The sequence below is a fragment of the Crocuta crocuta genome, unplaced genomic scaffold, assembly GCF_008692635.1.
Source record: "Crocuta crocuta isolate KB4526 unplaced genomic scaffold, BGI_CrCroc_1.0 scaffold16, whole genome shotgun sequence".
Classification (NCBI taxonomy): domain Eukaryota; kingdom Metazoa; phylum Chordata; class Mammalia; order Carnivora; family Hyaenidae; genus Crocuta; species Crocuta crocuta.
Window position 1 is genome coordinate 15,021,357 of NW_027531893.1, and position 22,883 is coordinate 15,044,239.

At 42.9% G+C, this 22,883-nt stretch overlaps 1 protein-coding gene and 1 long non-coding RNA gene across 3 annotated transcripts in view; one reads left to right on the forward strand and one right to left on the reverse strand.

Annotated features, from left to right (window-relative positions):
* The window catches only part of LOC144239205 (uncharacterized), a 131,255-nt gene that overhangs the window by 89,063 nt on the left and 19,309 nt on the right, over positions 1–22,883 (forward strand). The window contains exons 2-3 of one of the 2 annotated variants that reach the window (XR_013337340.1): positions 10,832–10,915; positions 16,954–16,998. This is a non-coding gene — a long non-coding RNA (uncharacterized LOC144239205). Of the gene's footprint in view, positions 1–10,831; positions 10,916–16,953; positions 16,999–22,883 lie in introns of those variants that run through there. The other variant, XR_013337341.1, reaches the window with a different exon arrangement.
* Positions 1–22,883, reverse strand: part of GPR139 (G protein-coupled receptor 139) — a 37,035-nt gene that overhangs the window by 12,220 nt on the left and 1,932 nt on the right. The window lies entirely within an intron of this gene.

Sequence of the window (22,883 nt, forward strand, 5' to 3'; positions counted from 1 at the left end):
ATGCTTCTGTAATTAGCACTAGTGAACTCACCATTATATAGAAATAGGCCAGTTCATTCTTTTTCTTTCTTGTCTTTTTTTTTTAATTGTGTGTATCAGCTGGTACTCTCCATTGCCCTTTCCAATATAGAATGATGCTCCCCATTGGCTAATCCTCCCTTGTATTTGTCCCTAGTGCTCAGTTTCAGCCTACATTGCCCATCCCCTGACTTCCAGCTGGTGACTGCCTTGCACACAGGATGCTCATTTGCTTGTGCTGTTTTGTGGGTCCAGGGTGATGGTCAGTAGGTGCCAGAGGACCAACAGGAAGTCAGAGGCTTCTGGGCTCTTCATCTAGAGTTCACTGGGGTGTCAGAGGCTAATTGTGGCTCTGCTCGGGTTGTCACTGTTTGATTAAACATCTTGTGCTAAGCACCATCCATCTGCCTCCCAGTGGCTGCCAGGGGTAGGTATTTTTAGCTTTGGGCAAATAGCTTATCAATTGTGTATACAAAACGCAGTCCACACAAAGCCTTCATTTTCTGTTCCCCGTCTTCTTCCATGCAAGCAAGGAAAAAGGAAGAATTAAATGAAGTTGGCGCTCACTTATTCATTCAACAAACATGTACTGAGTTGTCCACCATTACTAGGCTCTGTGTCAGACATGGGTGATGCAGTGATGTGGAAACACACAAGCAGATCAAATCCACACAGAGCTTACAGTCTATATTGACCAAGTAGAATTCTGTTCTTCTACTTTCTAGCTCTATGGCCTTGGGTAAGTCACACAATTCTTTGGGCCTTCTTGCACTCAAAAAGCACGTGCTGGGCATGTGCTATGTGCCATTCACAGTGCTGAGGCTGCTGATGAGGGGAGGTAGATCTCTGTCTGCTAGCAACAGAGGCAGAAAGGCAAAGAGTTTGCATGACCAAGCAGCAGGTGTGACTCAGGCTGCCCCAGGAATTTTCTCAGGTCTGCAGGGAGAGAGGAGCAACAAGACCCCCCCAGTGGGGCCAGGGAAGGCTACACAGAGGTGTGAAGGAGGAGACCAGGGAGACCGGGCACGCCAATATCCAGGACTGGCATGAGCTAGGGAGGCAGACCTCTGGGTGGCACAGTCAAGAACTAGGAATCTAATAGATGTGACAGATAAATTAAAGAAATAATTCTTCAGCCAGTGACCCATTGCTGTCTTTCTAGCCTGAAGGCTTCTCTTCTCAGGAGCCACTTCTTAGGGACAGCTGGTTGCCCTGAAGCTAACTAAGACTGTGTATAAATGGCAACAATTAGCTGGTGACTTTGTACCTCCAGCTGCTTTTCAGTATTAGGTCTGTATCACGGGTCTCCAACTTAAAAGGAAAAGCAGTAACATGACATCAGGAAAAACCTGAGCATTCACTACTTTCAGAACATGTTGCTGTGATTCATCTCTCTACCTATGGTTCCATTGCTAGAAACATTACTGGAGCTGACCACAACTTTAATGTCTGCTGCTTTGCTGATTCAAGAGGCATTTTAGGGGCTCCCAGTGTTATTCCAGAAAGACAAGGGCATAGAGAACAGATTCCAGAATGAGACTGCTAGAGTTCCAACCTGACTTTGCCACTTTTTAGCTGTGTTGTCCTGGGCAATTTACTTAATAGTGTCCCTCAGTTTACTTATCTATAAAAAGGATGATGATTTGGCACCTATCACAGGCTTCTATGAGCATTAAATAAATAAATATGGGGAAGATGCCTAGAACAGGTGCCTTGTACCATGCATGCTATATAAATTTTACCATCGTTACTGTGAGAGGGGTTAAGATTCTAGAAGGGCAGGAAGTGTGTCTACTTTGCTTATTATTGCTAATACATTTCCAACCTCTTACACAGTTTCTGACATGCAGTTGCTGCTTAATAAAAACCTGTTGAATGAATGACTAACTACAAATATAGACTAACACAACATCACAGACACACTGAAGTGCTGGTTAACAGTTTTGAATAGACTAGGAGCTTACCAAGGGTTTACTGCAGAAGATGAGTCAGGTGATACGGTCAAGGGCAACTGGAAATTAATTTAGTGTTCATTGTGAGAGAAAGATCTTTTTGAGACTATTATTCTTCTCTGAAGACGTTTTGTGCCAGAATCTTCCACGTGAATCCAATTTCATTCAACATAAATTTAGTGATGCCCAACTATGTGCCAGGCCTGGAATAGGCTCTTGGAAGTACAGGACCCATTCCCTGGGCTCAAGGTGCTTAGAACTTACTGAATAAATCATACCAAGGCAGCATGAGGAATCATTCCAAACTTGCTGCTCCTGTCAGTGGCACTATGCTAAGGTTTGAAAATTCAAATGGCAACAGGGCCAGGTAGGTAATGTCAAAATGTGAGGTGGGCACGCAGGGGCCTTTAATGAACTGAACAGTTCATGCCCTCCTTCAAGAGAGCAGCCACTATTTAGTTCTTCCTGGTGGTTTCCTATGAGGGAATGACAGCCAACTGGCCAGGTCTTCCAGTGCTTTAGGAGAGGCTTGCAAACACACACACACATACGCACGCACGCACGCACGCATGCACGCCTGTGGGTAGCTAGTTTGAGACCTCTGCTCTATAACCAAAATCCAGGATCTTTGCATGACCAACCAGATACCTCTCACAACATCAGCTCCCTTCAGTAACCCATGCAAATGCACCTTGCTCTTCACTTTACGAGCTGTTGCCTAAAAGCACAGCATTCTTTCTTTCCTTCATAGCACTGCATGGGCTGTTTCTCCTGCCTGGAACGCCTTCCTTGTCTATAGCTCTTTGGGTGGTAGATTTTTTATTTTTAAAGCCTTCCCTGATCTCAATGTGCTGAGTCAAGCATCTCATTGGCTAGAGTATTTAACACATTTTTTGTAATGATCTTCTTCAAAATCTTTATTACCCATTCACTTAGAGCCCCTGAAAGCAGGGACTTTTTTCTCTGAACCTGGAGGATTTGCAGGGCAGTCAGAGAGTATGTACTCCATCAACATTTGTGGAATAAGAGTGACAGATGGATGGATGGACGGGTGGATGGATTCCCCATGGCATTCTCTTTGAAACATTTATCTGCTTGCTGTCACTTTTGTGGTATTCCATTACACGCATGATAACTTGATTGTATCCCTTTCTTCTGTATAACTCAGTTTCTCTAGGTAGCTTCTTGGGAACTTAATTTCTCTTACCTCCCATGATGAATGATGGATTTGAGGTCCCTACCTTGCCTGAGCATGACACTTAACTCAGTTTTCTCATCTCTGCAAGGTAGACAGTACATTTCCCATAGAAGACTGACCATTTATACCATGCCTTACATGTAGTAGGTACTCAAAATATTATTCATTTATCCACTGAGTGGGATAGATAGTTTCTTCTGTAGAGCACTGGCCCTTTCCCTTGTTGAAAAGTGGAGAGGTTAAGAGCACTGGTTCTGAAACCAGGCTTCATGGGCTTGGACCCTAAGTTTGCCAGTTCCTTGCTTTCTGATCCTAAGTTTCTTAAATACTCTTGTGCCTTAATGTTCCTTATCTGTAAAAAGGGGATAGTAATACCTGTCTCATAGGGTTCTTGTGGGAACTACATCAAATGCTTAGAAGAATACCTAGTATATAGTGAGTGCTCAACAACTACTACTTTTGTTGATCATAGCCTAACCCAAGAGATTCTGGAGTGAGAAGGATTTTGCATTATCTCAGACAATGCAGGCCAGCCTCCTCCCCTTCCTTCTATCACAGACACTGATTCCCTGCTGTGTTCAGGCACCTTACCACAGCCGTGGATGTCATAGTAAAATAGAAAAAATCGTTTCTTCCTTCCTGGAACTTCTAGCCTGGCAGAAGCCAGGTAGATACCCAGAAGGAAGCTCCACAACAGCAGAAGACAGCATACAATGGGAGCACTTAAGAGTAAGTAACCGTCTAACCTAGAGAATCATGGAAGGCTTCTTGGAGGAAGTGGCATGTGCATGGAGTGACATGGAAGTTAGGAACCAGTTGAGTGGGGGCAGGTATGCCAGTAAGAGGGAACAGAATGTGCAAAGGTCAAGAGACAGGAAAAAGAGAATGACTGGTGGAGCAGCTGAAAGTTCAGCAGGGAATGGAGGTCACACACCAGAGGCTTGGGGGGTAGATTCCAGGCTGCAGATGTGTCTTTAGGATTTCTGAATCAGTATGTCATATCTACATTTCATGGCCAGTGGAACATGTGAGCTTCTTTTGAAAATCAGGAGAGGGCACCCTGGGTGACATTTTCATGGGAGCATGTGTCCTCCAGCTGAACCAGTCCCTATCAGACTTCACTCATTTATGTCATCTGCCTGCCCCTGCTGGGAGAGAGGCCTAGTTGGAGAAGTGGTAAAGAAGTAGTAGCATCCAATTCTAATAATTCAGACAGTTTTGCAGCTGTGTTTGAGTTGAATTTTTTCTGAGGATATGGAGAGTCATTGAAGGGCTTTAAGCCTTAATGGGTTTTAGTAGGTAAGACAGTTGTGGGGTCCCTGGGTGGCTCAGTTGGCTAAGTGTCCAACTCTTGTTTTTGGCTCAGGTCATGATTTCACAGTTTCGTGAGTTTGAGCCCCACCGTGGGATCTGTGCTATGAGCTCTCAGCGTGGAGCCTGCTTGAAATTCTCTCTCTCTCCTTCTCTTTCTGCTCTCCCTCACTTGCACTGTCTCTGTCTCAAAATAAGTAAATAAATAAACTAAAAATATGTGTTGTTTTTTTTTAAAAGACAGTGGTTATTTCTGTATCAGACCACAGACACCTGGTGGGGGGGGGGTGGAAGTAAAGAACAGAGGGTCTTTTATAAACTGCATTGAACTTTCAAACATGGGTTGGTATTGTAGCTACCTCATAGATTGAATTTGACAGGAGCCAGCAGAAATGCTTGAGAAGTAACATCTCCCCATGTCATGTGTCCCCCTTTCCACTCTTGGGCTAACAGAGGAATGTTCCATGGGATCTGAATGTTCAAGAACATTGGAAAATTCCTGATGCACACAGCTCTGCTGCACGCTCTCCAAGGCCACTATCCTGATGGATGTTCTGTTCCACCATGGGACCGTCATCCTCCCAGCGGATGCTGGGTTGAAATGACAGCACTTATGTCAGGGGATGTGAATGGACAAGGAGCAGACCATGCCCAGAAGACAGTGTCTATTTACCCTGGAGCCTCGGGAAGTAGTTTTCTCTGGCTGGAGAAATTGTTTTTTGTGCTTCAGGTCCATGCACACAGTCGAATGACATGTAGGTCAAGGAGACATAATTATATGGAAATGGCTTTATGTTTGGGAACTTCTAAAGACCCACCTCTGCACACTGGGAGGTGGCACAGAGAGTAGCTTCCCCTCTGCCCAAGCTGAGTTCAGCAGGTGAAGGATACCTTGCTTCCTCATGGCTTTGGAAGGGGCTGTTTCTTTTCTGGCTTTGGGACACATGCCTGACTGTCACAGAGAAAAAGAAGCAATGCCTTCCTGGTATGCTGGTGATGAGCCTGGGCATTGGATACAGATTGACATATTCTTGCTGTGTGACCTTGGGCAAGTTACCTAACTTCTCTGTGCCTACATTTATTCATCTGCAAAATGGATCTGATTGTGAGGAGTAAGTAAGTTAATGCATGGAAAGTGCTTATGAGAGTGTAGGCTGCCTAGTAGACACCACTGGAATTCGGCCCTCTGCTCCCCTCTCCATCCTGTTTCACTCATCATCCTGCCTACTCTGTATACTAGCTGAGAGGAACTACTGCACCTGAAGCTCCCCCCAGCAAGCCACAGTCTCTTCAGACTTTGACCTTTCCCTATGCAGTTACCCTTTTCTATAACACTTCCCCATCCACTTTGTCTTGGATGACTCTTGTTCTTGACTCTTCATGAGCCAACTTGTCCAACCCCCAGACTGATGCCCCCCATGCTTTGTTGTACCCCTTCCCTATAACAAAACAAACTGCCTCCCTTTCTTCTCTGAGCAGAAATAACATTTCCAAGAAAGAACAGGGAAAATGTCACTAGGAAAAGCAGGTAGGTTTTTAGAAATAAGAGAAAATGTAAATAATAATAGCAATAGTAGAAGTGGTGATGATGATGATGATGATGATGATAAACATGTACCTTTTTTCTGCCACAAGGGAAGTGGTCTTACTAATGAATAATCACTTCCATTTAGCAATCCCTTATTATATGTTAGAAACCGTGATGAGTGGTTTACATTTAGTTACTGACACTCCCCTCATTTTAAAGGTGGGTATTGGGGCGCCTGGGTGGCTCAGTCGGTTGTGTCCGACTTAGCTCAGGTCATGATCTCACAGTCCGTAGGTTCGAGCCCCACGTCGGGCTCTGTGTTGACAGCTCAGAGCCTGGAGCTTGCTTCAAATTCTGTGTCTCCCTCTCTGCTCCTCCCCCGCTCGCTCTCTGTCTCTCAAAATAAAATAAAGACATAAAAAAATTAAAAAGGTGGGTGTTATTAGATCCTTTCTATAGAGAGGGGGAATTTAGGATTAGGTTTAGAGACTTGCCCAAGGTTACATAGCTAGTGAGTCACACAGCCAGGATTGGAACTCAGGTCTGTCTAATTGCAAAGTGTTAACTCCTACACTCTTTAAGAAGGCCGAAGGCCTGGAGACCATTGCTTCCAGTGACACTTAAATCAGCTGGAGGACAATTTGTGCCCTACTGGTCTTTTGGTCTACCCTGACATGGCACCATTACTGGGTGCTTTCTACTCCAAGATGCTGGGCTTTCCTCACTGCCCTAGGGAAAAAAGGCTTTTCCCTGCCTGCACAGGATTTCCCAGAATGAATAGGGCACTCTTTGAACAAGAAAGGAAAGGGATGGGCTGCTTTCTTGGCATAAGGGAACCACAAGTGCAAAATCAAGGAAGTGTGAAAGCATGCTTTGTTTGCAGCACTGTAAAATGACCGGCTTGGCTGACCTGTGGACCAGAGGGAAATAGGGGATAAGAATTCAAGAATCCAGTGTGATAACCTCACTGAAACTGCTCTGCGGACTCCCAAGGTTATTTTGGGGACCAAAGGACACAAAGCATGGAAAGCAGCTTCGCAAACTGGAAAAGCGTTAGACAAATGTTAATTATCACAAATTGTTTCACAGGTAGCCTGATTGGTATCAGGGGTGAGATAGCAGAGAATTAAAATATCTGGTAATTTCTCTTGAATCCATGTTTTCAAAAGCATTCACAAATGAAAAATTCTAATGGCATTGCTCTCATCTCCTTTTTTCAGATGAATAGAATGTAAAATATTTCAGAAGCTAATAAAAATTCAGTCAATTTCTTGGTTATTATCATTTATACTGCCAGGTTTTGAGACTGGCAGTAATTTTTTTGTTGCCCATCTATAAAACCACATCAGCTAATTCTTGGTCCAGATACCTTTTAGAAATGCCTTGTCTTTTCTCTTTCCTTGGTCATCCTGATGCTGGGAGCTCTGGGAAGGCAGGTGTGTCTGTCTCATTTTGGGCCACATTCTCAGTCACTAGTACAGTACCTGATACATGGTACATGTTACATACTTGATAAATGTTTAGTGAAGCATCGAGCCTAGATGTCATATTACACCTGAGTTACTACAGGAACTTAGTTCTGTTCCCAAAGCAGTCTGTCTGCATTTGATCCAAAACCCAATCCATTCTCCTCATTCTGATAAAATATTATTGGTAAAACTAGTTTAACTGATATTAAATATTAAAGCTGCTAACAAAGAATCCAAATCTACAGTGTAGCCAAAATGATAAGGTAGGAAGCTAAAATAAGGAGGATAACTATGTATCTATTTAAGAAGGCATCATCATCATCATTTACTGATCATATAATGGTATGCTTAGAGAACTCAGGAGAATTAGCTGAAATGTTATTAGAACCAGCAAGAGAATCCTCAAGAGAACCAAAGCCCAAAAGTAATAGCAATACTTGATTACACAATGGAATGGGAAGAAGATTCCATTCACAAGCCTCTAAGTGCCAACACTCTCAGAGGTTATACTCCTAGCAGAGGTGAAGAGAATGGCTTACATTTCAACCTTGGGTTGCGCTTTGTCTCCTGGATCGCCAGCCAGGCCTGCTTGAGTCCAAAGTCTTTCAGAGTCTCTCGCAAGATTGTTCTGTTGGCTCTGTTTTTTACTAGTGTGAAAAATAAAGCTTAAACCCAGTTGGCCTGATGGGGGAGTTAGATGCCACCCCCACTATCTTGCCCATATCCTCTCAGGGAAGATTTTCCACCTGATTCCTACCTGATTTTACCTCCAACACAGATAGCCTTTACAGTTCTATACCCCAGAGATAAGTGCCTCAACCCATCTCCATTTCAGTGGAAAAGATCATGGCTTTAATGAAAGTCCCACTTGGATGATCCTGGAACCGAAGAACTATTCTGACCAAAAGCACAATTAGTGCTTCAGCTGAACAGTTGGCTGCACAGGCTCTCACTCCTGATGTCTGGGTCAGAAGTCTGGCTTTGTCATAGCACTAACTGTATGACTTTGAGCCACATCACAACTTACCATGTGCCTCAGTTTCTTGTACCCCATCTGTAGAATGGGGTAATAATAGCACCTACCTCATGAGTTAGAAGGATAAATTAGTTAGTTCATGGGAATTGCTTGAAACAGTGCCTAATAGGTAGTAGGCATTCCATTCATGTTAGTTACAATTATGGTAAATAGCTGTTAGTTTAATTTCTACCATTGAGTCTTGAGTAATTGTGTTCTCCAAGCTTCAGCCATGGCTACTGCTACATGGGGGATGTGGTGGTAGATGCATGAATATGATATCGGATCAATGGTTTGGGGCTTTTTTTCTGAACAGCAAATTATAACACTATAAGGTGTATATTTTGTAAATTTTAAAAGATAAAAAAATGAACATGTACATTTTAAAAGGTAAAAAATGGCCAAGTGGTGATAATTTCATATAGTACAACCTTATAATTTTCAACTTACTTGTTTTTGCTCACTGGACAGTACACATCTTAAAAGTATGGGCAGAATCCATTCATCTCTCTCATTCCCAGTTCTTATCAAAGGTTCTTATGTGAAGGAGATGCCCCATACATGTGTGTGATGAAGAAATAGATTTGTGGTCAGAATTCACATGGCATATTGGGTACCAGATAGGAAGAAGGTGAGTTCCAGATAGTAGGGGTAAAAAAAAAAATCTGCCCTGTGACTCCTGATGCATTCTCAGCACTGCCCCCCAACCCAAGACTGGGGTTGATTCCTTCTTTGTCCTGTGGTACATGGGCTTCCCTCTTGTACATCTCTTACCAATTTTCATGCTATTGTGGGTTGCTTCTTCATCTCTCCAGCTAGATTGAGTCTTTGAGAGCAGGAACCCAGATTTATTTGTTTTTGTGTCACTAATAGCTAGCACATAATTTGTGATGAATGAAGGAATAATGGGAAGTCCTGGCAGGATTCATTGGGGAGGCTCCATTTTGGGGATCATTCCTACCTTTGACAGCTTTGTATAGGATGTAACTTTGCTTTTCAACCTGGCCTACCAGTAGTAACTTGAGAAAGCTATTTAACTCTTCTGAGCTTCAGTTTCATAATGGATGAGAAAGCCCTTTGTAAATTTTAATTCACTTTGCATATTGGCCAGGACTATATTAACATTAGTGGCTATTATTGATGACTGTTTTTAAGCATGAGGAATAGAGCCTGGCACATAATAGGTGGTCAGTAAACATTCACCACATGAACTGGATTTGAAAATTTGAGGATTTGACTGAAACTAACTAAGCCCATTTATGGCTGATAACAGAAACCTTGGAAGGATTTGGAAGAGCAGAGTTTTCATGGAAATTGTTTCCTCACAGTATGCTACTTAAAAAAAAAAAAGCAACTCAATTTCCATTTTGTAGGTTAGGTGTGAGGTGGAGAGGGAATTCACCTGCCTGTCCTTGCTCAAAAATAATTTCAAGTAATTAAACCATCTGCTTGGGGAGAGGGCACTGGGGACACTGGGAGAGTCTTCAATCAGGAAGGAGGACATAGTCCCTTAAAATGGCTGCAAAGACCAGGCTAGGAGGGTGAACCAAGACAGAGATCTGTAGACACAGCATTTGTCTTTTCTGATGCTCTGAATACCAATGTTTGCAGCAGGCCCAGTGGCAGGCATGGAGTACAAGCAGTGATACACAAGTCTGCTCTGTCTCAGCTCTGCTTCTCAGGAGCTTAATTGCCTTGGGCAGGTTAATTTACTTCTCAGCGCCTCAGTTCCCCCATCTGCCAAATGGGGATGAGAGAAGTAACACCTCACAGGCATTACTGTGGGGTTTAATGAGGCCATGTGGAATAATGTGTTCGATTCAGTGCTTGGCTTGGATTAAGTGCTTGATAAATGGTGGTGGTGGTGGTAATGATGATGATGTGATCAAGATGTTTTCTTCAGTCTCTTCAAGGTCAGTATGGACATGACATTAATGGGATAAAGAAGGCAGTCACCTGTTCATCCAANCACCCACCCACCCATCCACCCACCTACCCACCCACCTACCTACCCACTTATCCACCTATGCATTCAGTATTTGCTAAGCCCCCTACCATGTGCCAAGGACCCCCAGAGGGTACTGGCATCATGGAGATGACTCAGATCCCCTGTCTACTGTCAGGGATTCAAAACCTAACTCAGATTTTTGATGCCCCCAGGCAAAGATAAGTTTGAGGTCCCACAGGAATTTAAATGCTTCACCCCCACCCCTGTTATAGAACTTGTCATATCATGTTATGATTATTGACTTGCCTTTCTACCCATCTAGAGTGTGAGTTCTTTAAGGGCAGGAGCCATGTCATGTTTATGTTTGTCTTTTGTTCATCTTTATCCCCTAGAACTCCTGGCACAAAGTATGAAATGAAATGAAATCCAGCCTCATGAAATGGAGCCAGATCTTTAACACAGCCTAAGGAGTCCAGGTGGGGATCTGATAGGAAATCCTTGCTTAAGAAAAAAAAAAAAAACCTCTATTTAAAACCTACCATGTGCCAGGTACGTTGTCATGTGTATTCCCCTCAACAAGGGGTGCATCCTTGTTATTTATCCTCATTTTACAGATATGGAGATAGGCATTCAGGAAGATTAACTGCACATAGATGGAAAGTCCAGTGGATCTCTAACCCAGGTTTTCACCAACTTCCCTTCTTGCAGGAAAGCTTTTAGTATGGCTGGAAAGAGTAGATGAGGCTAAAAGTGTGATGGTATAAATGGATATGGGATATGTGTATGTGTGTATTAAATTCAAGGAAGGCAGTAAGACGGTAAATTTAAAATCCTGTAGGATCAAGGTAGGGAAAAGAAGTGAGAGAAACAGGCCAGGTGTATGTATTTATACGTATATATAAAACTTTTGTGCTAGGGGCACCATAGAGAAGGTGGGGACTCTGATGAACTGGATAGCACAAGCGCCATCTAAAGGAGGCTATGGCTGGTTGGTTCTAGGCACTTAGTGACAGGGGAAGCTAAGTTTTTCCAGCCTTTGAAATTTTCCAAGACTCATGAGAAATCTGAATTTTTATGAGATTGCCTTTGAGTGTTAATAGGCAAGGTACTGCTTTTTAAGAAAACCTTCCATAGGCTTCTTTCACATTCCAGGGTGTCTGAGTTTCTGGTTGGTTGTTGGCTGTTGCCTGACTATGACCCCCCAAGTCCTGGCCTCTTCAGGAGGTTATATGAAGGTGGTTGAGAAGGGTGTTAACCAGCATGTATCTGAATAGAATTTTGAGGAAATTATTCAGTACTGATAGTGATTAAAGAAAAAAAAAGTCCTCTTTTTTCTCAGAGCCATTTGGCGAGAAGGTCTAACACTGAGAAGATTCAAGAAGCAAACTACCATTTTCTTTCCTCTTCCATGAGCATTCTCTGCCCATTTTCAGGATGTCCTTGGAGTCTTCACCTCAATCTTGGGGGCATTACTTCCTTCTTCCTATCATACCTTGGGTCATTAGAACTGAATGCAGTCATGGTAACAATGTCTCTACCATGCCAGCCAGAACTCAATCCTGTTCATTTGTCAAATGACCGTGCTGAAGGTGACCCTTTTATTCTTGTCCAGACACTTGCTTTCTCTCTGGTCAGGACTCTCACAACTGACAGCTGGATCATTAGCAGGACTTGCCCACTGCCACAACCAAGATGATAGCTCTCTGTTATTCTGTGGGCGCTTTGCCACGGTGCCCGGAGAGCCAGGCACAGATGTCCTTGATATCTGAGGACATTGTTAGTTTATTCACTACACGTGTCTGATGCTGTTTCACTTGGACACCGAGGTGATGGAGGATGGGGTGGGAGTAGGATTGGAGAGGCTGTGAACATGACCCTTGACCCATACTCCTGCTGTGCACCAGGCACTATGTTGGGCACTCTACAGGTATTGCTCACTCTCTCCTCCTGGAAACCACAGATTGTTCACACTGCAACAGCTTCCTCTTCTTGCAGCTTCCCTCCTAAACCACCTTCCGTCTGTTTTTTGTTTTTTGGTTTTTTTTCCACAGCAGCCAGAGAGACCTTTGAAAAACTCACATTAGGTCATGTCCCCCACTTAAAAAGCTCCCGTCTCTTCTTGCAAATCCAGATCCCTCAACTATGGACCAAAAGGCCCCCACAATCCAGCCAGTGCCCACCTTTTCTCTTCATCTCCTGTTACTCTCCCTCTTGCTCACTGAATTCCAGACATGTAAGTCTGCCTTGACTCTATCTCCTTCCCACCTCTGAGCCTCTACCCTGTGGGGTCCCTCTGCTGGTATGCCCTTCCCCTGCACTTCCTGTGGCTGTCTCCTTCTCATCATTCCAATCTTAGTCTGGACATCAGCTTTTGGGAGAGCCCCTTCCTGACCACCCTATCTAATATAGTTCCCTATTTCTTTACCACGTTGTTTTCCTAATAGCATGTATCAAAATGTCAAAGAGTGTTGTGTGTGCATTTGTTTACTTGTTTACCATTTGTCTCCCTGGTAGAATGAAAGGAATGCCACATATATATGCTAAGTAAATAAAGTTGTTATCACCCCCATTCTCACATGAGGAAACTGAGGCTCCAGGAAGGGTAAATTACCTGCCTAAGACCTCACAGCTAACAAAGTTGCAGTGCTGGGATTCAAACCCCCAGGTATGCCCAATTCCTAAGCCAGTGTTACTTTCCTGATGCCTTTCAGCCAGGACAGGTGGTGTTCTAGAAGGGTCCTGGGTGTGGAGGGCGGACATGATATGGGAGACAGACACTGTGAGGGGCAAGAGTGTGGGCCTGTGATTCCTTTAAGGAATGCCTATCCTTTCCCTCTTCATAGCACGAGCCCCTCTGGAGTTCTCTCTTCAGTCACTGCTTCATTCTGATACCTTACAGGGAAGCCACTGCTTTTCGTTCAAGAGGCAGATGATGGTTCTTGGCAGCAGCTCTATGGAGCTGAACCATGGTGGTGAGGGTCAGAATGCTAAAAGCAAAAGGCTATAGCAAGGACAAAATCACCAGACCATTCTATACCTTTGACTGTGGGAGGGGTATGTGTGTGTGTGTGTGCGCACGCACATGCATATCTCTCTGTGTGTAGACCTGGGGGTGTACGTCTCTGTGTGTATGTCTGTGTGTTTGCCTGTCTGTGCATCTGTGTGTCTATGTGGTATCTGTATATGTGCTTGTGTATGTCTGTTTGTGCACGTGTGTGTGTGTGTGCGTGCGCGCGCGCGCATGCGCGCATTTCTGTGTGTGTGTGTGTGTGTGTGTGTGTGTGTGTACATGTCTCTCTGTTTGGGTCTGTGGCTAGTCCCTCCTGTGAAGTGATGTGGTGGATAGTTTTCACGGCAGTTAGCTGAAAATTATAAGAAATGTCTGTGGTGGAAAAGCAATTGCCCCAGGTCTCAGCTGCCAAATATTCTGGTGTATGAGAGGGGGAAAGAAAGGAAATCACTGGTGGATACCAGAAGTCGAAAGGAGTCAGTACTGTAGAATGTGTTCTCCCAATTCAGGGTCACTTTGTGTGGCTTCTTAAAGCTCTGGCTTCCTGTTTCCTCTGCTTACATCTCATGCCCTCTTCTCTTCCTGTCCTCAGGCCACCTTTGGCACTCCAGACTTGCCCTCTTTCTGTTGCTTTATGCTGCTCCGGTCCCCTCTTGCCTAAGAGTCATCATGAAGCCTGTCCCCCTCACCTCTTCTTTCCATTCTTTGCTTTCTCAGTCTTAAGGTTCTAGGTCTTCCCCACTAGGGCAAGTCCCCCCACAAAAAGCTCTTTTATCACCCTGTGCCTCTCCTTCATGTTCTTCTCACATGGGACTATGTACATTTATTCAGGTTTCTGGTTATGCTCGTTTTCCCCACATGAACACACAGACATTGAGTGGTTCTTTTTAGACTTGCCATGAGCCTGCTATAGTTCCTGGTACTTGTCAGTGCCAGGCACATGAATGGAGGGAGGGAGGGATAAGTGAATCACTAAATGCAGATTTGCCTAATTGTGCTTTCTGGTTTCTTGTCTCATCCTTCCTTGCCATGGGGTGAAATGAAAAACATATATTTGGGTTGAAAGTCCCAATCTCACTGTAGTTCATCTGATCATAACTTTTACTCAAGAGGAGCCCAAGTCATTCACCTTCCACTTGATAGAAAAGCAAAGATCCTGGGTTATCCGTACTTAGAAGTCCCCTCCAGTGGGATCCAAAGTAGCCACATCCTTCCCATGCCCTGACCGTCCTTTCCTTACGTTTCTCTTGGTGGGGTACAGATGACAGGTCTGTCCCTGTTGCAATGGCCAAAGCATACTGGATTCAGAATCTAGAAGATTTGGGGTCATGATCATACCTGATGAGCTGTGTAACCTCAGGGAAATTTCTTGTCCTCTCTAGGGTTTCGGTTTTCATATTAAGAGCATTGTACTAGATCAGAGCTCCCCAGATTTTAGTGATTGGCCCACCAGTGTTATGATTTTTGCCATATTCTTGTGTTCTCTGTGCTGTTACTAACATTTTGTTTTAAAGTGATTTGTCTTTTTGCTCCCTGAATTTATACTTTATACCGCTGTCCAATATAAATGTAATGTGAGCCACATATGTAATCTCAGTTTTTCTAGCAGCCACATTAACAAAATAAGAAACAGGTGAAATTAATTTTAACAATGTATTTTATTTAACTGTGTTCATCCAAAAATGTAATCAATATAAATTATTAATGAGATATTTAATTTTTTTTCATACTAAATTTCCAAGTTGGTCATGTATTTCACATTCTGAGCACATTTCTCTAAGGATGCTAAATTTTTCAGTGGAAATCCTGATCTCTCTTTAGATGTCAAAAAATACACAGTTGAAAAGAGTAGATTCACATACCCAAGTTGTTCCAGTATACAGTTATTTTCCAATAACTGAATCAAGTATCAGGGCTTAATTGTAAATGAATCGAAATGAAATTGAATGAAAAAATCAGTTCCTCAGTTGTGTTAGTCAAATGTCAAGTGCTCAATAGCCACATGAGTTTGCTGGTTACTATATTGGACAGCATGGATATTTAGCAACCCTGGATCCCAAACCCACCTCTCTGTTGCAAACAGAAGATGGCCTTAAACATAAATATAATGACAATATAATGGTGACATTAAATTTTAGCTAGATACTGCTGCTTGCCAAAGCTGAGCTCTAGGCCTGCTCTGTGTCTGTTAAAAAGGTTTAGCACATGTGAAGAGGTGTTAAAGACACACTAGCACCAAGATGAGACTTTCCCTTTCATAGAATCAGAAGGGTTGAGAAAAATGAAAAGGGATTAAATAATGATGCAACCTTGTGCCACCTAAAATAATCCTACATCAAACAACAGTAACAACAACAACAAAATGGCCCCAAATCTAGATGATTACTCTGAGTTCTAAAGTTCCACAGCCTGTTTCTCCCTTACTCCTATCACTTTGCTTCCTCAAGAGATCACCAGCAGTGTAATTTTTATAAAAAGAGAACTAAGTTAGAGTTGGGAAAGTAAGTTCTGGTTTAGACTCTGCCATTCCTAGCTCTGCAACATTGGCTAAGGTTTCAGTTTCCTCATGTTATAAAATGATAGTGCATTCATTAAAAAAGAGTGGCCACAGAGTGGCAGACACTGGGGCCCCTGCTAGCCATGTATTGCTTCATTTTGTCTGTTCATACACCCTGTGAAAAAGGCACTGTTCTACCCATTCTGCAGAGAGCAGCATTGATGCTCAGAGAGGTTTAAGCAACTTGCCAGAGCCTCACCACTAGGAAGTCACAGGATGGAACTTGAATCCAGGTCACTGGGGGACCATGAGCCCATATCCTAATCCACCATGCTGTCAGGTCCTAAGGGCTCTTCCCACTTACAAAAAAACAAAACAAAACCAAAAAAAAGGTGGATTTGTGTTCCAGGACATTGTTAACATGAAACTTGTGGTACTGTTTGGAGCTCTTTCTTCTAGTCATGCCAAACCCCTGGTTTCCTGAGTTGGCATTTTTTTTTACTCATGTATATCTTTGGGTCTTCCTCTCTTTTATTCCTTACTCCTCCCCCTAGCTTCTTGTTTTTATTCTCCACACACTGTGACCCCGTTGGCATTTCTTGGTGCCTCTTAAAGCTTCATCCACTCTGGAGTTTGTGAATGTCAGCCTGGTGGGCTGTATCAAGTCTGAAGATATGTTTGGTTTGGCTTATGCAGTGCTGACTTGAATAATATTTTTTTAAAAATGTTTGAGTTAGTTGTCAACATTGAAACATTGGAATATTCCATATAAAAATCTGGATTTGTAGATTTTTGGGAGAATTTGGCAACACTGCATTGGCTGGAGAGCTGAGTGGTGGTTGTACTTTCTAACCTCCTCCAGTCCCCACTCCTCTCTATTGTCTGTTACCCCATCCCTCGTGATCTAGCCCAAGTGTCACTTGTCAGCTGTCATTGTGTATATGTGTTGCCATTTTCTTATAATAAAGCTGCACAGCAGTAATGAGTATCACTCTGTTTATTTCTAGCTATGTGACCATGGGCATCTCATCATTCTCATCTGAAAAATGGACATGATAAGTATGCATACCTCAAAAGATCATTAAGGGAATTATATGAGCTAGTGTCTGTAAAATGCTTTGAAGAATACCTAGTACATAGTAAGTGCGACAAACATGCAAGCAGTTGTTAAGAGGAGAGTGCAGTCATTTTGGTACATCTCTTTCTATCACTGAGGGAGAATTAGACCAAAAGAGCCACATGTTTTCAGAAAAACAGCAGGGAAGCATGATTCTTTGAGTAAGTGAAGTATTTCTTAAAACTGGGCCACTTTATTTATGCTGACTGCCCCTAGTAGGTATTTGAATTTAAGACACCTGCCCTTCCCTGCACCAGCATTTCATGGCACCCTCTGCAGGGTTGGCATCTCCTATCAGCATTGCCCACAAAGTTCACATCACATGGAGGTTCAATGGCAGGATCTGTGTTCACTTCCCTGCCTCGCTTCTCTTTGTGATCTTGGCTACAGTGTGCAAGGCAGTCTTCTGGGGGCTTGTCAGTCCCTTTATCAACTTTAGCTGAAGAAGGTTTCATGTTCTGGACTCAAAGTATTTCTGGAGGTTTCACTGAACCACACGCAACTCTCTGAGAAATACAAATTCCATAGGCTTATAATGGAATTGATTGCTTAATCCATTGGATAATTCTTTCTTAGTTTGCCAGGGCAAGGAGTTTCATTCCTGGTGGGTGCACTTTGAGTAGAATTGTACATTTACAGGAAAGACCTATGTGTAAAGCAATGTATGGCTTCAGGAGATTTAGCAGGCCTGTTGACATGTTAGACAGTAAAAACAATGCCGGGTACTCATTGAGCTCCTACAATGTTTGAGGGATTGTGAGAAGCCTTTGTGTATTTTATTTTGGATTAACACAACAACAATGCAGGGCACAGAAGGTTAATAACACTTACTGAACTCTTACTCCATAACAAGGGCAAACATGTGCTAAGAATGGTGCTAAGCATTTTTACATTTTCATTTAATCCTCACAACAACCCTATGAGATAGGTATTAGTATGGTGCCATCTCATTGATGAGGCCGAGACTCAGAGAGGGTGAGAAATTGGCTCAAGATCACAGACTAGTAAGTAGGGAAGCTAGGATTCAAACCCATGAAGTCTGACATAAGAGACCCCTTCCTTAAGTGCTGAACTTGGCTAATTATCTTCTTATAAATGAAAACTGGGGCTCAGAGGTGGAGTCTTATATCTGAGATCACACAACAAACATGGGTAAGATACAGGATCCAAATCCATGTCCATTCAGTTCCAATGCAATGCATTTTATATGCAACCTCAAAAGCAGAAATTACACATGGGATGATTACAGAAATCATGCAGGGGCAAGAACAACAAAGCTACTGTTCTGGACCCCAGCAAGGCAGTCCGGTCAGCCTCCAGCATAGCTACTTCATCGATCAACGCTTGTGTCCCATTTATGGGCCATGTCTCCAACTGAGCTATACAAGCAAAGCCCAGGTCTCTTAGGCCTCTGACAGGCCCACACAGTGAGTTATTGCCAGAGCCAAGCCCGGAATCCAGGACTCCTCATGCAGTGTTCTTTCCTCCACTGTTATAACAGGGATCCTAAGGTCAAATGTGCACAAAGAGGGGCCATACAGGTTACAGAGAACAGTAAGGTACTGCGTGTAGGGACTTTCACATTAGGGTACTCATATGCTTTTGAAAGGGGCAGCCATTAAATTATGGTACAGATACACAATGGGATACTATGCAGCTTCATAAAAAAATGAAAAAGCTTTAATATACCATGATGAATGATTAATATATCAGTGAAAAAAGAGCAAGAGGGAGGACAGAGTGTATAATGTGCTCATTTTGAGGACAGTAAAAAAAAAAAGGAAGAGTTGACATTCTGTATTCATACTTGCTCGTATATAAACTAAAATACTCTGAAAGAACAAATAAGAAACCTACATACTGGTGAACTAGTTACCTGTGTAGTAGTGATGATGGGATGGATTTAGGAATTGATGAGCAGGGGAAATGGATGGGAGGGAGATTTTGCAATGTGTGCCTTTTTATATTACTAGGTTTTTGAATAATGTGAATGTCATTGCCTGTTTAATGCACATATGTGCATGCACATGTGTACACACACACACACACACACACACACACACACACACACACACACACACACACCAAAAAACAGCTACAAAGGAAAGTAGTCCATTCCTCATCCACAGCCAATCTTCTGGGAATATGAGCCTAATGTTAGTTCCTCTGGGTTTTTAAGGAAATTTGAAAGTCTATTTTTTTTAATTCCAATTTTTAGTTTCAAATTATTCATTGCTAATATATAGAAATACAATAGGTTTTTGCATATTAACAGTGTGTCCTACAAACATGGTAAACTCCTTATTAGTTCTTAGGAGCTTTTATTGTGCAGAGTCTTTGTGATTTTCTTTGAAGAAAATTAGATCATTTGTGAATAGAAATAGTTTAATTTCTTCCTTCTAGTATACCTTTTTTAAACAATTTAAAAAATTTTACTGTTTTATTTATTTCTGAGAGAGAGAGATACAGTGTGAGCAGGGGAGAGTCAGAGAGGGAGGGAGATACAGAATCTGAAGCAGGCTCCAGACTCTGAGCTGTCAGTACAGAGCCTGATGCAGGGCTGAAACCCACCAGCTATGAGATCATAGCTGAGCTGAAGTCGGACACCCAACCGACTCAGCCAGGCACCCCTTAAACAATTTTTTAAGTTTGTTTATTTATTTTGAGAGAGTGTGCAAATGAGTGAGGGGCAGAAAGAGAGAGAGAATCCCAAGAAGGCTCTGCACTGTCAGTGTAGAGTCCAACTTGAGGCTTGAACTCAGGAACTGTGAGATCATGACCTGAGCTGAAATCAAGAACCAGACGTTCAACTGACTGGACTGCCCAGGTGCCACTGTCCAGTATACCTTTTATTTCTTTTTCTTTCCTGGCTAGAACTTGCAGTATGATGTTGAATTAGAGTAGCAAGAATAGATATCCTTGCCTTGTTCTAGATCTTAGAGAGGAAACATTCCATATTTTATCAAATGTGATACTACCTATAGGTTACTTATTGATGTCCTTTATCAGGTTAAAGAAGTTCTCTAGTTTAATGAATGTTTATCATAAGTGGATGTTGAATTTTGTCGAATACTTTTTTATATCTACTGAGAAGATCACATGGATTTCCTTTTTTAGGTTTTTTAATACAGTGGATCACACTGAATGATTTTCAAATGTTGAGCTGCCCTTACATTCTTGGGATAAACCCAACTTTATCTTGGTTTATTATTCTTATATATTCCTGAGTTAGATTTGGAATAATTTGTTGAGGATTTTTTGTGTCTGTGTTCATGGGGAATATTGGTTGGTAGTTTTCTTATAATGTCTTTGTCTGGCTTTGGTATTAGGGTAAAGCTGGTATCATAAACAAGTTGAGAATTTTCCCTTAATTTTCCTAATTTTTAAATGATGGAAAAATGACTTATGGAATGTTTACTGTGTGGCAGACATTGTGTTAAATCTATAACCCACTGAATTTTCACAGCAGCTCTATGAGATATGTGCCGTTATTATCATCATCCCATTTTACAAATGGGGGAACTGAGGCCTGAGGCACAGAGTACTAAAAGTCACTTGTCTAAGGTTACACAGCTTATAAATAGCAAAGCTAGGACTCAAACCCCAGAGGTCTATCTCCAGACCTTGTACTCTTAACCTGTTTACTACATTTTCTTGAAAGGCATTTATAGGTTCTCGAAAGAGAACGATCTGAGGGCTCAGTCCAGCTTGCTGGTCTCCCATTTTCCCACCTCTTGTTAGCAACACCTATAACTACCATGTGTCAAAGCACTGTCTATCTGCCAGGTGACAGACTCATCATCTCCATTCTGCACCGACTCTCACAGGCAGGTATTCCAGTCCTCACATGGCAGTTCCAGAAATGTGCCTATCTGCTTGACTGTGTGTGGTGTCAGGCTATCGTCTTCCTTACCTTGTCTCCCGTAACATCCCTGGTGCCTTTTAGAAGGTAAAATTTAAAAAATATCTTTCATATCGCAGTTTAATTTCGTGCTGCTCCTGCCTTATCAGCCAGGCTCACCCGTCCTCTCTGCCGCTCTCTTCCCTCAGGCATCAGGCTCATCTCTTCTTCCTGTACTGCCTTCTGCTTTGGACCATCTTGTCCCACTTGGCCCCATCAGGGCCCCCAACTATACCTTGTTATCTTCGCTGGCTTATTGTATGCATTTGGAAAAGCTAGAAACATCTTGCTTACGTAAAAGGAAAAGAAAAGAGATGTAGTTTTAGGAACAGCTGGGACACCAATGTTCTCCACTGAGCACACAGCATGAAGGACTGGGATTAGTTAAAAGAACTTCCTGGCAATAATGAAGGCACTGTGGTACAATGGAAAGAGCAGGTGTTTACACACTGGTTGACTGTGTCGCTGTGGACAGGATGCTCCATTTCTCTGAACCTTAGTTTGCTCATCTGTAAAATGGGTTCAGGGACATGTGCAGGTCATAGAGATGTGGTGAGGGTTAAGTCCAGTTACCTAAGCATTCATTTAGCATAGCAAAAGATCCCATTCATAAAAGGCACTAATAAGTGCTTTCCTCAGTCCAGGCACTGTGCTAAGCCATTGTTATATAGATGATCTTACTTAATATACGTTATCTGTGTGGGTAGTAGGTACTGCTGTTACCCCCATTTTATAAGTGGGGAAAGTTGTGGTACAGAAAGAATTCTTAAATGGCAGAGCTCTGTCCATACTTCACACTAGGACTCCCTGGTCCCACTCTAAAGCGGTTAAGTTAGATTGAGGTGATTTCTAGAGGCAGGGGATTGGGCCACATGGCTTTTCCCAAGCTCTTCCTTTCATTCTAGAGACTGAAGGTGGTAAGAAACATCTGTGCCTTCTCCTAGTTTCTAGCTCCCCTGTTGCCAAACAGCCACTCCCTATCCACCCCTCAGTTTTTACATGTTTCCAATCACCACTGTGAGAATTTGGAAATGGGGGTGAGTCCACTGCCAGGAAAAATGATTCAATTAAGATCTCAGTTTTCAACAGTATTACCAAGCTCTGTGGTCTGTTACTTCACACCCAGCATAGCTGTGCATCCTGGTCAGTAGCAGGGTAATGAGGGTTTGCTAATTGCCAGTGGCTGGGGGTGGGGAGGGGAATACTGTAGTGAGCTCAGCAGGAGGGATAAGGCGCTGAGCTAAGTGCTTTTCTTATGCACTCCCAGTCCCTTCTATGGATCCCATGCCAAGCAGCTCCCCTCCTTACAATCAGATCAGCTTCATGATGACCACAACTGCAGTGTCACAGCAGCAATCAGTCAGTTTGTGGTGTGGCAGGTACTGAGCTGAGCACTTAACCTGCACCATCATCTTCATCAACGTCTTTACTTCTTGCCATTATTCCAGGAGGTAGCTGCTATCCTAATGCCTGTTTACAGATGTGAAAACTGAGGCACAGAGACACAGAAGGTCCACACATTAACAACCAGTTCTGCTTCATTCTACAGTATGCATTCTTAGTAGGACATAATTGCCTGCCCTTATGTTTCTAAGAGAATGACTTAAGGGTTTCACTTTTGAACCACCTTGCAAGCAGTTAAGAAAACACTTATCAAGCCATCGTCTTCCTGCAAGCCTGCCCTCTTCAGTCATCCTTTTCCAGAATGCTTGGTCTTTCTTCATCTACCACAAGCTCCACTTGTGAGCTCTTTGAGTCCCTCAGGCACCTCTTTAGCACTTGACACACAGTAGGTAGTTGCAACTTTTAGTGGAGCATAAGAACCTGTCAGTGCCCTCCAAGTTCTCATCCAATCCCTCTCTCTTTGTCTCCTAGCCCTGGGCTCAGCCTTGATGAGCCTGTGCCTGGCACTGCCTGGC